Raw genomic sequence first — 14,669 nt, forward strand, 5'->3', positions numbered from 1 at the left:
TACGATCATCGGGACAGCGAGGCTGATTTTGTAACTGGTCGCTAGGCGACATTATTTTGTATAAACAGTTAAATCTTTTTGTAAATGATTTTGTAATCGGGATCCCGAGTCTTTTGTAATATTATTTTATAAGTTTAATTAAAAAGCAAAAATTTTAATTAATCACGTTTTCCATAAACCTCGTTGATTAGCAACGAGCTGCACAACATGTTTAAAAATCACGTAATACGCCTATGTTAGTTAGGGTGTTACATTGGGTTACCTAGAACCATGGGTTTGTTTGATTCTATTTGTGTTGTGATATACCGATTTATAGAATCTGCTCATTTTCTACTAGTTTAAACAAACTTTTCAGTGGATCAATATATGCGGATTTATATGTTAAAGAGATTGTAAGATTGCATGGTGTGCCAAAGTCCATAGTTTCGGGTAGGGATCCAAAGTTCACTTCAAAATTTTGGTAGTTTACAATGGTCTATGGTACCAAACAAAAATTCAGTACGACTTTCCATCCTCAGACTGATGGACGGTTTGAAAGGATGATTCACATACTGGAAGATATGTTACGAGCCTGTATTATGGATTTCGAAGGCTGCTGGAGTAAGTACCTACCGTTGATAGAATTCTCGTATAATAACAGTTATCCGAGTACGATAGGGATGGATCTCTATGAACTGTTATATGGTAGAAAATGTAGATCTCCAATTCACTGGGATGAGACAGGGGAGAGAAAATACCTAGGTCCAGAATCAGTGCAAAGGACTAATGAAGCAATTGAGAAAATTGAAGCCAGAATGCTTGCTTCTCAGAGTAGGCAAAAGAGTTATGCAGATCCGAAACGCAGAAATGTAGAGTTTCAAGTAGGAGATCATGTGTTCCTGTGGGTGTCTCCTATGAAGGGGATCAAGCGTTTCAAGAAAAGAGGCAAGTTATGCCCTATATTTACAGGACCTTTCGAGATTCTCGAGAAGGTTGGACAAGTGGCATATTGATTAGCTTTGCCTCCAGCTCTTTCAGCAGTTCACAACGTATGTCTCTATGTTAAGGAAGTACGTTTCAGACCTTATTCATGTTGGGATTAGTCGGGATTTTTGAATTACCCAAAGTACCCCTAAGTGACCTTTTATGATTTTTAGTGTAAGAGGGGCAAAATGGTCATTTTGCCAAGTTATGTTTTGTCTTTTGTGAGACGAGTGAGAGTTTTAAATATGATTTTTGTGTTAATGGGATGAAAGTACTAATAATAAAACAAGTCTTATTTCATTTATTCAAGGAAAATAAGAATTAAAAAAATAGAAGAAAAGCTTCTCTCTTTCAAACTCTCTCTCTCTCAAAAAAATTCCTGGAACCAGCTAGGGTTCTGAATTTTGTGCTTCAATTCTTGCAATTTCCAGCAGCTCTAAGTGTTTTCTGAGCCAACGTAAGCTCCTATTGGGATTTTATGTCCTAAATAAAACCCATTTCAATCTAATCTAATTTGTTATCAATGAAAGACTAGAAGTCATTTATGTTTACATGTAGTTTTCATGTTTATGGTTTGATATATATACAAAATCTGTTAAGTCCAGAACATATAGTCATTCACAATTACATTGATGTCAACACAGTGGAATGTGATTGTGATTATATGCTTCAAAAGACAAAGTCCCTCTTTCATCAGTACATTGGATTTACACTGATGTGATAATCAACGATGAAGTGTACTTACACTTTGAATAAGTGTTATGTTCTTTCTAGAAAATTGGCAAAGTAGGCTAGTTTCGGATGTATGGAGTATACATTGGACTGGGACCGATATTGATCTTGGTTAAGATATTATAATGTTACCGTTGTATCTTTCTAAATCAATATCACTAGTTGATCTTAGATCAAAAGATCTTAATCCTGACATGCTTAGGTTCATTCTAAGGAGTGCTATTCATGTTCTTTAATTTGTTAGTTAAGCCTACTTTCTGGTCAGGGGGATACGTAAATTTTGGGAACATGGTAGTATGATTGAGTGGGAGCGCTAAACATAGATATGGAATCTATGGCTTCTATCAGGACATAGAAGTGAAACGATGATTTCCTTTGAGCTTGGCTTAATAGAGGTAAATGGAAGAGCTCTTATTTAAGTAATTATTTTTTCACTGAAATATCATTTACAGGAAGCTAAGTGTTTTAAGGATAAAATACATTGAGGAGTGAAATGGTAAATATATCCCTACTCGGTGTAAATTATCTATAGAGGATCTTTGATTATTGAGATTAGAACGATGGTTAAATGTTGAAAGCGCATCTATATCGTGGAACATATAGAGCGTTCTATATGACTGAGAGTGCAATTCCAAGTTCTATGAGTGGATGCAACAAGGAATTAATAAGTTAGGGACTTTACTTGGTAAATTCTAGTTCAGCTTATTGGCTTATTGGAAGCTCGGTTGTATAGGCCCATGGTCCCCGTACTAGTTAAGACCATACTGCTTGTAAGACTCACATAATTGATTTTAATTAATCAATTATAATTTTAAAATTAGACTATGTCTAGTTTATGAATTTTCACTAAGCAAGGGCTTAATTGTGAAGAAATGAGATTCTATGTTTTATTTATTAATTGAAAGACTTTATTAAGTCTAATTAATAAATATATTAAATGGCCATTTTATTTGATAATTAATTTTAATTATTAAATAATTTGTTTTGGCATTTAAATGGTTAGAATTGGAAAAGTGACATTTTTGAGAAAATAAGGAAAAATTGTCAAAATTAGAAAAATACCCAAGTGGGGCCCACTAACAATGGCCGACCACTTAAAGGGAATTTTCTACTTAATATTTTCATTATTTTAATGCCTAATAAATCCTAACCTAAACCTAGTGGTTGCCTATAAATAGATAGTGATGGCTCACACTTAAAAAGATGATGAAATTTCTTGCCTTCAGAAATAATTGAGCCATCTATTCTATACCCATAGCCGAACCACTTCTTCTCTTTTTCTCTTCAAATTTTTCATAACCTTGAGTGATAGAGTGAGTGCCCACACACATCAAGTGGTATCTCAGTCATAGTGTGTACGGATTTGAAGAATCCAGAACCAAGAGAAGGACATTCGGGCTCAGATCTTGGTGATACTGTGCGACAGACGGGATACAAGGGTTAGAGATCTGAGCGGAAGGAGCCACTATATTCTGCTGCACCCAATGTAAGGTTTTCAGAAACTTTATACGTGTTTACTTTAATTGTTTTAGAAATTCATATTAGGATGTTAATGAAACATACGTGTATGCATTGCATACCCTTGTGCCTCAAACATGTTTTCCTCATATCTTTTGATTCAAAAATCGTTTTTCATTGAAACAAAAGACAAATTTTGGTAGATTTTTGTGTAGAATCTAATTTTTCAATTAAAAATCTAATTATCAGAATAAGATTAATTTTTTAATTAATTAAAATTAGTTTTAGATATTAGTAGACTTTGAATTTTGAAAAATTTGATTTCTCACAAAAATAGCCTTATGGTTAATTTTTGAAATTTTAGATTATTTTATTTATTTTAATTATAAGATTACATTACATTTTTTTATTAAATTTGAATGATCTTACTTTGGTATTAAAATATTATCATTTAAAATAATCTTGTTCAAATTTCAAAATTTGCTAACCATATCATATTTTTTTCAAATTTGTTATTTTTAAAATTTGTTTTATTAATTAAAATTATAAGATTATGAATATATTAGTTTCAACATTTTATCTTATTAGACATTTTTTTATTAAAATTATATTTTGGTAAAAATAACATGAAGATTTGAAAAGTTTGTTAGTTTAGGTTTGAATAGAAATTTTAGGGTTTCAAACCATAAATTTTTTAAACTTATTTTATTTTGTTATTTTTAATAATATTGGAAATATTCTAACCATATAAAAATATCTTATTTTTCAAATAGTTTATTTTGTAATATTTAAATTTATTAAATTATAAGACTAAGAATATAATATTAGGAATATCTAAATTTAATATTCAATATATTTTATTATATTATCTTATTAGAAATTTTAAATAAATTTAAATTTTGAATAAACTTAAAATTTGAAAAATTGGTTAGATATTTTTGAATTTAAGTTAAAATTTAGGGAATTTAGGAGTTTGTTAGATTTTTGAATTTTTTCAAATATTCTCTAACAAACAAAATTTAAATTCTAGTTGAGATATTTTTTTAAAAATTTTAAATTTTTTTAAAAATTTTAAAATTGAGATATTTCATCTATGTAAACCTAGTAACATGATAGGGCTCATCCAAATTATTTGACCTGTGTGAGCCTATATGTTTGCTTTTGGGCTTAGATGCATATAGGAAGCCCATTTAAGTTTTACTGAGTAAGTGGACTAGGTTGCTAAAATAAAATTTCACTTAGGTAATTTTATTTAGGCCCAATTAGAATTGGACTTATTCAATTAATAACAATTATTTATTTAAAGGTTAAATTCCTCTCCTTTGGGCCTTGTGTGAGAGTTAGGGGGCAAATAGCAGTGGGTACGACATACTAAATCCATCCCTCCCTCACATGAACCACCCCAATTGTGAAGGCCCATTTGCCTTATTTAAATAATTGTATTAGGTTAATTATATTAGTCTAACCTAATTAAAATTGAATTAGCAACATAATTAAATTTTAAAATATATGAAATTTATTTTTATTTAATATTTAAAGTTAATTTTAGAAAAACACTTAGTTAATTGAAATATATTCTAGATAGTTATTTCTAGTACTAGTTGTATTTTCTAATATTTAATTAGGAAAATATTTTAAGTTGAAAATTAATTTATTTTTAATTTTGGATCAACTTAATTAAAAATTATTTTTCCTAGTATTAAATTAGAATTAATAATTAAGTTTCTTTTATACTTGATTATTTAATTCTTGAATTTAATACATTTAATTAAATAGAAAATTATTTTAAGTTTGAAATTTTATTTTAAAAAACTTAAATTTGAATAATTTTCAAAATATGTTTTATTTTTATTTTATTAATCAATTAATTTCGAAGTTACATTTTTTATTTAAATGCAAAAAATTTTGATTTTTTTTTTTTGAAAAATAAATTAAAGTTGAAAATTAATTATATATTTTAATTAATTTTGGACAAACTTAAATCAATTTTTTTTTTTCATTTAATGATTAAATGAATGAACTAAAATATATTATAATTAGAAAATATATTAACTAGTCAATGATAGTCTAGATAGTTATTATCTGTTTGCTTGAAGTATTTTTCTAGTGATATTTAATTAAATAGAAAATTAATATTTAAGTTGCTTTTCATCATGATACTTAAATATTTGAAATTTTCTTAACATTTAATTAAATAGGAAAATTATATTGTTGTTGAAAATTAATTTTTTTAAATTACTTTTTGACCAACATAAAATTAGAATAATTTTTCAGGATTTATTTTATTTTATTTTACTGCATTTTTCAAAAATTGTATTTATTTTTAAATACATTTTCGAAATGCAATATATATTTATAGAAAATTAAATTTGAGTTTTAAGTTAATTTAAATTGATTTTTATACAACTTAAATTGAATAATTCTCTAAATATTTATTGTAAATTATTACTAAGATGGAAATAATTCATTTTATTTTCAAATCCATCTAAGTATAATTTTATAAATATTAAATTAAAATTTATATTTATATTTAGAATTTTATTCTAAATTTGAAATTTTAATTAAATAAATATATATTTAAAATAAATAGATTGAAATGAATATTAGAAGAAAATTCATTTTATATAATGAGCTTTATTATTATTATTAGGATATTCGATCTCCATTATTGGTTCTACATAGTTCTTGTTTTAGTGAGTCTCCCTAATGGAGGAACGCTTATTAGCAATTTAACGCCGTAAAATCTCGAAAGATAAGTACTATTTGTAAGTGTTTTATTTTTAGTATGGATCACCCTAATGGTGGCGACTATTAGTAAGGCTTACAAAAGTATGAAATAATGGTAGAAGCTCATAAGATAGAATAGTCTTGACTCTCGCATAAACTGGACAACGCTGGATTCTCATCTTGATCGAATAAAAGGTTGCTAGAATGTTTATCATTTTGGTGACAACTCTATTCAATGGATGGTAACTTTGACTCTCGCCTAAACAGGACACTGATATCAGTTTGTTGAAAACCTTGGAAATTATTTAGAATTGTATGTTTTAGTATTTTCGCTTGTCATTCCTACTTGCTATGTGCTAATAATTTCGGAATGAGATTTTGTGTTGAACCGTACTTTATTTCTATTAATTGTGATTTGTAGTATCCAACATGACAATGACCAACCCCATGGTGTCACTGTTGACTGATAATAAGCTGAATGGATCTAATTTTCACAAATGGAAAGAGATCACTAACATTGCTCTCATTGGTAAAAATGCCCTATTTGTGTTAACTGAACCGTCTCCTGAGCAACCGAGTGATAATGCAACCAAAGCAGTAAAGGAGAAGTACGAGCGTTGGAAGAATGCCAACAACAAAGCTCGATACTTCATGCTTTCTAGCATGGTTGACACCTTGAAAACAAGGTTTGCTAACACTGACACGGCTGCAGAAATCATGAACCAGTTAACTGAACTATTCGGGATGGCATCAATTCAATCTCGCTTTGAAGCGACAGGGAATTTCATCAATGCACGGATGAAACCTTATCAGAACGTGCGTGATCACCTTCTCAAAATGGCAAGTTACTTCCAGGAAGCTCAGAATCATGGAGCTGTTATGGATCAGACAACTCAAGTGAGTCTGATCTTGAATAGTCTGACTCTCGCCTTTCTTCCTTACACTTCAAATTATGTCATGAACAAGAAGGAACAAGTCTTTCACGAGTTGGTAAACGACCTTCATACATTTGAAAATTTGATAGGAGAACCAGTGAAAGGAGGATCTAAAGCTCATAATTCTGGTAATATTAATGGGGTGGCTAAGGCTGAGGCAAACTTTGCCTCTACTTCAAAACCCAAGAACAAGAAGAAGTGGAATAATAGCAAGAAGCCTGTTCAAGCTGTGAAAATAGTTAAAAAGAAAAAAGGATGCTACTACCGGTGATAAACCAAAAGGAAAATGCTTCTATTGCAATGAAAATGGCCACTTGAAACCCCAATGCCCTAAGTTTCTAGCAAAGAAATAAGGTATTTCTTTCTATGCTATAAACTCATGTGTTTTAGAGAATTATTATCTCCTTGGGTTATTAATTCTGGACCTACTAACCATGTTTATTTGTTTTTCTTCTTATTTCAGCTCCAGCTACTTGAACTCAGATGCTATCTTAGCGAGTTGAATCGGACGGTTAGACAAATGGGTGGAGATAGTCCAAGATGAAGATGAAGCTCGAAATCTTCTATTTTAAAATTATAATTTTTTTAATTAATTGTTTTATTTCAGAATAATTTGGATTTCAATTATTAGTTTGGGATTTTTATTCCCTATTTTTCATATTATTACAGACAATTCCTTTTATATTGGAGAATTTTATAATAAAGTTTTCTTTTTTGAAATGAATTGTATTTATGAATTGAGCTTCATTTACTTTATCTTTTATATGCCAGTACCAATTATATTCATATGTTTTAATGTTTGTATGTGTATGTTTTTTTATTATTGATAAAATTCTATAGTATATTCAACTCTGGAAAGAGTTAATGCTACATAAACACTTAGAATTTCAATTCCATGTTTATGAATAATTGTTAATTCTAAAACAATTATTAAGAATTTGTTTAATAAAAAGATCTTTTGATCTGATAGGGGTGGAAAAAGTTAAGAATAATATGCATTTCAACGATCTTTTATATCAATTGAACTCTGGATTATATTCATAACTCCACATGATATCTATATCACTTAGAGATGGACCATGATCTCTATATCCCTTAGGGGTGGATCATGATCTCTATATACTTAGGCGTGGACTATACTATTAAAATATGTTGTTCATTTTGAACTCTAGACTATACTCAATACACCACAGTACTCTATGGCACACGTATTTTAATTAAACATGGATGTAATATAATGAATTAGCAAATTATCTAAATATATTCTTGATCTTAATTTATGTTCCAATTAATATTTACTGTTGTAATAGAAATTGATACCATTAATGTTCTTTGACATTGTATCACAGTACCTTATTTGAGTGGGAGAATTTTAAAATTCTAAACCCATCTTCATTTGGATGACACTTGTGATAGAAACTTTAGAACACAACTGAGAAAGTAAATCTAACCATTCATATGGATAGAAATAGCTTGTCAGAATTCTGAGAATAAGATAGTAGAATTCTTGCATAGTCTATTCGAATGACTTAGGCAAAAATTCCTAATCCTCATAAAAGTTTTATGGTATCTCTAATGATTACTTAATCATGTTGATGACTTAGTCTAGAACGAACTTACAGTTTCAGACTAAAATAATATGTCACAACAAGATATTCCTCAAAATCAATAGTAAGAGGTTAAATGTACTTCTATGTATGAATTTAACCAGACTCCTACTGTTGAGTAGGAGCAATCTGAGATGTAATCAAACAAGGAACATAAGGAGATAGTCAAGAAAGATTTATGAAAATGACCTATATGTTAGATAATAGGGATGTATATATTCAAAGTCCTTATATCTACACCAACTCATAAAGAATCAGAGATGCTGGTTACTCTGGGGGTGGAGGAGTTATTCTAGAAGAGTGTAAGAACCCATCTATAATAATTCAAGCTCCATCAGTGAAGATATATAACTTTGTAAATTCGAAATTACCAGAAAGTTATTCTACTGAAGAAAATTCTACACTGTGTTATCTCTATTTCGTTCTTGAAAAGAATGAGAGATATGTCTTCTGTTTATTCAGATGCACTTTATAAGAAGTAAGGAATTCAGTATCCCTTGATGAGTAATGCATATAGCAAATAATGTTGAATAATGTTTTATGAACATAGTTCCAGAAATTTGGGTTCAGTCAAATATACTACACTTGATCTGAAGATCAAGACAATAGATTGATTGCAATGCACTACTTGTTTTATGTTAGTGCAAGTTGGAGTTTCTTGGGATTTTATGCCCTATATAAAACCCATTTCAATCTAATTTGATATGTTATCAATGAAAGATTAGAAGTCATTTATGTTTACATGTAGTTTTACTGTTTATTGTTTGATATATACACAAAATATGTTAAGTCCAGAACATATAGTCATTCATAATTATAGTGATGTCAACACAGTGGAATGTGATTGTGATTATATGCTTCAAAAGACAAAGTCCCTGTTTCATTAGTGCATTGGATTTACATTGATGTGATAATCAGCGATGAAGTGTACTTACACTTTGAATAAGTGTTATGTTCTTTCCAGAACATTGGCAAAGTATGCTACTTTCGAATGTATGGAGTATACATTGGACTGGGATCGATATTGATCTTGGTTAAGATATTATCATCTTACCGTTGTATCTTTCTAAATCAATATCACTAGTTGATCTTAGATCAAAAGATCTTAATCCTAACATGCTTAGGTTCATTCTCAGGAGTGCTATTCATGTTCTTTGATTTGTTAGTTAAGCCTACTTTCTGGTCAGGGTGATACGTACATTTTGGGAACATGGTAGTATAATTGAGTGGGTGCACTAAACATAGATATGGAATCTATAGCTTCTATCAAGACATAGAAGTGAAACGATGATTTCCTTTGAGCTTGGCTTAATAGAGGTAAATGGAAGAGCTCTTATTTCAGTAATTATTTTTTCACTGAAATATCATTTACAGGAAGCTAAGTGTTTTAAGGATAAAATATATTGAGGAGTGAAACGGTAACACTAACCCTACTCGGTGTAAATCATCTATAGAGGATCTTTGATTATTGAGATTATAACGACAGTTAAATGTTGATAGCATATCTATAGCGTGGAACATATAGAGCGTTCTATATGACTGAGACTGCAATTCCAAGTTCTATGAGTGGATGCAACAAGGAATTAATAAGTTAGGAAATTTACTTGGTAAATGCTAGTTCGGCTTATTGGAAGCTTGGTTGTATAGGCCCATGGTCCCCATACTAGTTGAGACCATACTGCTTGTAAGACTCAGATAATTGATTTTAATTAATCAATTATAATTTTAAAATTAGACTATGTCTAGTTTATGAATTTTCACTAAGCAAGGGGTTAATTGTGAAGAAAAGAGATTCTAGGTTTTATTTATTAATTGAAAGACTTTATTAAGTCTAATTAATAAATATATTAAATGGAAATTTTATTTGATAATTAATTTTAATTATGAAATTATTAGTTTTGGCATTTAAATGGTTAGAATTGAAAAAATATCATTTTTGAGAAAATAAAAAAAAATTGTCAAAATTGCAAAAATACCCAAGTGCGGCCCACTAACTATGGTCGGCCACTTAAAGAGAATTTTCCACTTAATATTTTCATTTTTTTAATGCCTAATAAATCCTAACCTAAACCTAGTTGTTGCCTATAAATAGATAGTGATGGCTCACACTTAAAAAGATGATGAAATTTCTTGCCTTCACAAAAAATTGAGCCATCTATTCTATACCCATAGCCGAACCACGTCTTCTCTTTTTCTCTTCAAATTTTTCGTAACCTTGAGTGATAGACTGAGTGCCCACACACATCAAGTGGCATATCAATCATAGTGTGTAAGGCTGTGAAGAATCCAAAATCAAGAGAAGGACATTCGGGCTCAGATACTGGTGATACTCTACGACAGACAGGATACAAGGGTTAGAGATCTGAGCAGAAGGAGCCATTATATTCCGCTGCAACCAATGTAAGGTTTTCTGAAACTTTATATGTGTTTACTTTCATTTTTTTTAAAATTCATATTAGGATGTTAATGAAACATACTTGTTAGTAAATCTAAATCCTGGTAAAAAATATTCCAACAGCTCCTAGCAACTCCCTCCCTGATTTTCTTGAGTTGTAAGAAATAAGTTTTGCATGAAATGGTGATTCTAGCTTTTGCTATTGCTGTTGTTGTTTGGTTTTGTTTTCAGAAGTGTATGTATGCTTGGATATGTTGATTTAAGCTTGTTTTAATGGTTGTTAGTTGTTAGTTTAACCAAGTGTTAAGTTTTAGAACTCAAACTTGGAGCTTTTATGGTGATTTTGGATTTTGAGCTTGTTTAACTGTTTTAGTGCTTGAAAATAGTTTATTGGGGTATAATATGCAGTTCTGGAAAGTTTGGTTGAGTTTGGAATCGTTTTGGTGAAGCTTTCAATTTTTGTTGGTTTTTTGGGAAAAACTGGGTAACCGGTTTTACAAGTACCTATAAAACCGGTTAACCGATTTTTGTAGCTGGGAATCCCAAAATATTCAGCTTGTTGATTCGCGTTAGTTTCAGGTTTTTAGTTGGTTGACTCCCTGCTAGTTTAGGGTATTGCCATATTAAGTTGCAGTAGAAAGGTTTTTGGTTAAAACCTAAGTCCTGGATGTGATTTAGCGTGTCACTTATTCGTGTTGTTATCGATGTGATTTAGGAGCCTATAATTCGCCGAGCAGTTGTTTTACTCAGGTTGACCGGCACACCTAAATTCGGAATTGAGGTAAGATTAGCATAATGTCATGTTGGGTTTTATGCCCTAAATAAAACTCCATTTCAATGTAACCCGTATTATTCAATATCAATAGAGAAACAGAAGTATTTTTCATTCATTTGTGTATGTTTTGGTTCACCTTATCAATTATTTGTCTATTTGATTTATAAATTCATCCAAACCCTTTTCACATACTTGTTCATGTTTATTCTGTTGTCAACACAGTGGAAAGCAAACATGACTATGTGATTAAAGATTCCTAGATTTATCAGAACACTGAGGTTTTACTGATATGACAATCTACAACAGAGTTTACTTGCATTTGGAGAAATGCTATGTTCTTTCGAGAGCATTGGTTGAAGTAAAGCTTGGGTTGGATGCATGGAGTATGCATCGGAATGGACCGATATTGAACTTTGATAAAGATTTATTAAACTTACTGTAATATCTATTCAAGTCAATATCACATAGTTGATCCTAGATCAACTGATTTTAATCCTGATATGATTAGGTTCAATCTCAAGAGTATTATTCGTGTTCTTTAATGTGTTAGTTAAGCCTATTTTTGGGCCAGGGTGATACGTACATTTTGGGAACACGGTAGTGCAATTGAGTGGGAGCGCTAACATAAATATGGAATCTATAGCTTCTATCCGGCGAATAGAAAGTAAAAGATGATTTCCTTCAAGCTTGACCAAACAAAAATAAATGGTGGAGTACTCATTTCACTTAACTGAAATATCATTTCTACGGGGTTAAGTGTTTTAAGGATAAAATACATTGTAGGGTGTTACGGTAATTTGATCCCTTTACAGTGTAGATCATTTATATAGAGGATCATTGATCAAATTAGGATTATAACAATCGATAATTAATAGCGTGTCTATATGGTGGAACATATAGAGCATTCTATATAGCTGAGAGTGCAATTCTAAGTTCTATGCGTGGATTCAATGAAGAATTAATAAGTCAGTGAATTTAAGAGGTAAATTCTTGATCTGCTTATTGGAAGCTCGGATATATAGGCTCATGGTCCCCACACTAGTTGAGACAATACTACTTGTAAGACTCATTTAATTGGTTTTGATTAATCAATTATAATTCTCAAGTTAGACTATGTCTATTTGTGAATTTATCACTAAGTAAGGGCGAAACTGTAAAGAAAGAGTTTATAGGGTATATTTTTTAATTAAGAGACTTTGGTTAGTCTAATTAATAAATATAATAAATGACAATATTATTTAAAAATTAATTATAGTTATTAAATAGTTGAAATTGACATCTAAACGGTCGAATTTGAAAATTAGCGTTTTTGAGAAAATAAGATGCAGAAATGATAAAACGGCAAAATTGCAAAAGTGAGGCCCATATCCACAAGCCATGGCCGGCCACTTGTATAGGGTTTATCATTAAATATTTTCATTATTTGAATGCCATATAATTCAAACCTAACCCTATGTGGTATTCTATAAATTGAAAGTGGTGGCTTCAGGAAAGTAACATGCATCTTATTGTTGGGTTTTATGCCCTAAATAAAACTCTATTTCAATGTAATCAAGATTATTCAATATCAATAAAGAAACAGAAGTATTTTTCATTCATTTGTGTATGTTTTGGTTCACCTTATCAATTATTTGTCTATTTGATTTATAAATTCATCCAAACCCTTTTCACATACTTGATCATGTTTATTGTGTTGTCAACACAGTGGAAAGTAAACATGACTATGTGATTAAAGATTCCTAGATTTATCAGAACACTGGGGTTTTACTGATATGACAATATACAACAGAGTTTACTTGCATTTGGAGAAATGCTATGTTCTTTCGAGAGCATTGGTTGAAGTAAAGCTTGGGTTGGATGCATGGAGTATGCATCAGAATGGACCGATATTGAACTTTGATATAGATTTATTAAACTTACCGTAATATCTATTCAAGTCAATATCACTTAGTTGAACCTAGATCAAATGATCTTAATCCTGATATGATTAGGTTCAATCTCAAGAGTGTTATTCGTGTTCTTTGATTTGTTAGTTAAGCCTACTTTTTTGTCAGGGTGATACGTACATTTTGGGAACACGGTAGTGCAATTGAGTGGGAGCGCTAACATAAATATGGAATCTATAGCTTCTATTTGGCGAATAGAAAGTAAAGGATGATTTCCTTCGAGCTTAACCAAACGAAGATAAATGGTGGAGTACTCATTTCACTTAACTGAAATATCATTTATACGGGGTTAAGTGTTTTAAGGATAAAATACATTGTAGGGTGTTGCGTTAATTTAATCCCTTTACAGTGTAGATCATCTATATAGAGGATCATTGATCAAATTAGGATTATAACAATAGATAACTAATGACGTATCTGTATGGTGGAACATATAGAGCGTTCTATATAGCTGAGAGTGCAATTCTAAGTTCGATGCGTGAATTCAACGAAGAATTAATAAGTCAGTGAATTTAAGATGTAAATTCTTGATCTTCTTATTGGAAGCTCGAATATATAGACCCATGGTCCCCACACTAGTTGAGACAATATTACTTGTAAGACTCATTTAATTTGTTTTAATTAATCAATTATAATTCTCAAGTTAGACTATGTCTATTTGAGAATTTATCCCTTATTAAGGGCGAAACTGTAAAGAAAGAGTTTATAGAGTATATTTATTGATCAAGAGACTTTGATTAGTCTAATTAATAAATATAATAAATGATAATGTTATTTAATAATTAATTATAGTTATTAAATAGTTAGAATTGACATTTATATGGATGAATGTGAAAATTGGCATTTTTTGAGAAAATGGGAAGCATAAATGATAAAATATGAAAGTTACAAAAGTGAAGGCTTTTTTCCATATTGCCATGGCCGGCCACTAGAGTTTCCCTTTATCATTTAATTTTTCATTTTTTAATGCCAAGTAATTCATCCCTAACCCTATGTGGTATTCTATAAATAGAAGGTAAAGGCTTCAGGAAACACACACAACACAATTGCATTCTTTTCCTTTCACAGAAAATTTCCTGAGCCTCCACTCTCTCTCTTTTTTTCTTCTTCTCTGTTTTGAAATTCCTCTAA

The sequence above is a fragment of the Cannabis sativa genome, chromosome 6 (genome assembly GCF_029168945.1).
Source record: "Cannabis sativa cultivar Pink pepper isolate KNU-18-1 chromosome 6, ASM2916894v1, whole genome shotgun sequence".
NCBI lineage: Eukaryota > Viridiplantae > Streptophyta > Magnoliopsida > Rosales > Cannabaceae > Cannabis > Cannabis sativa.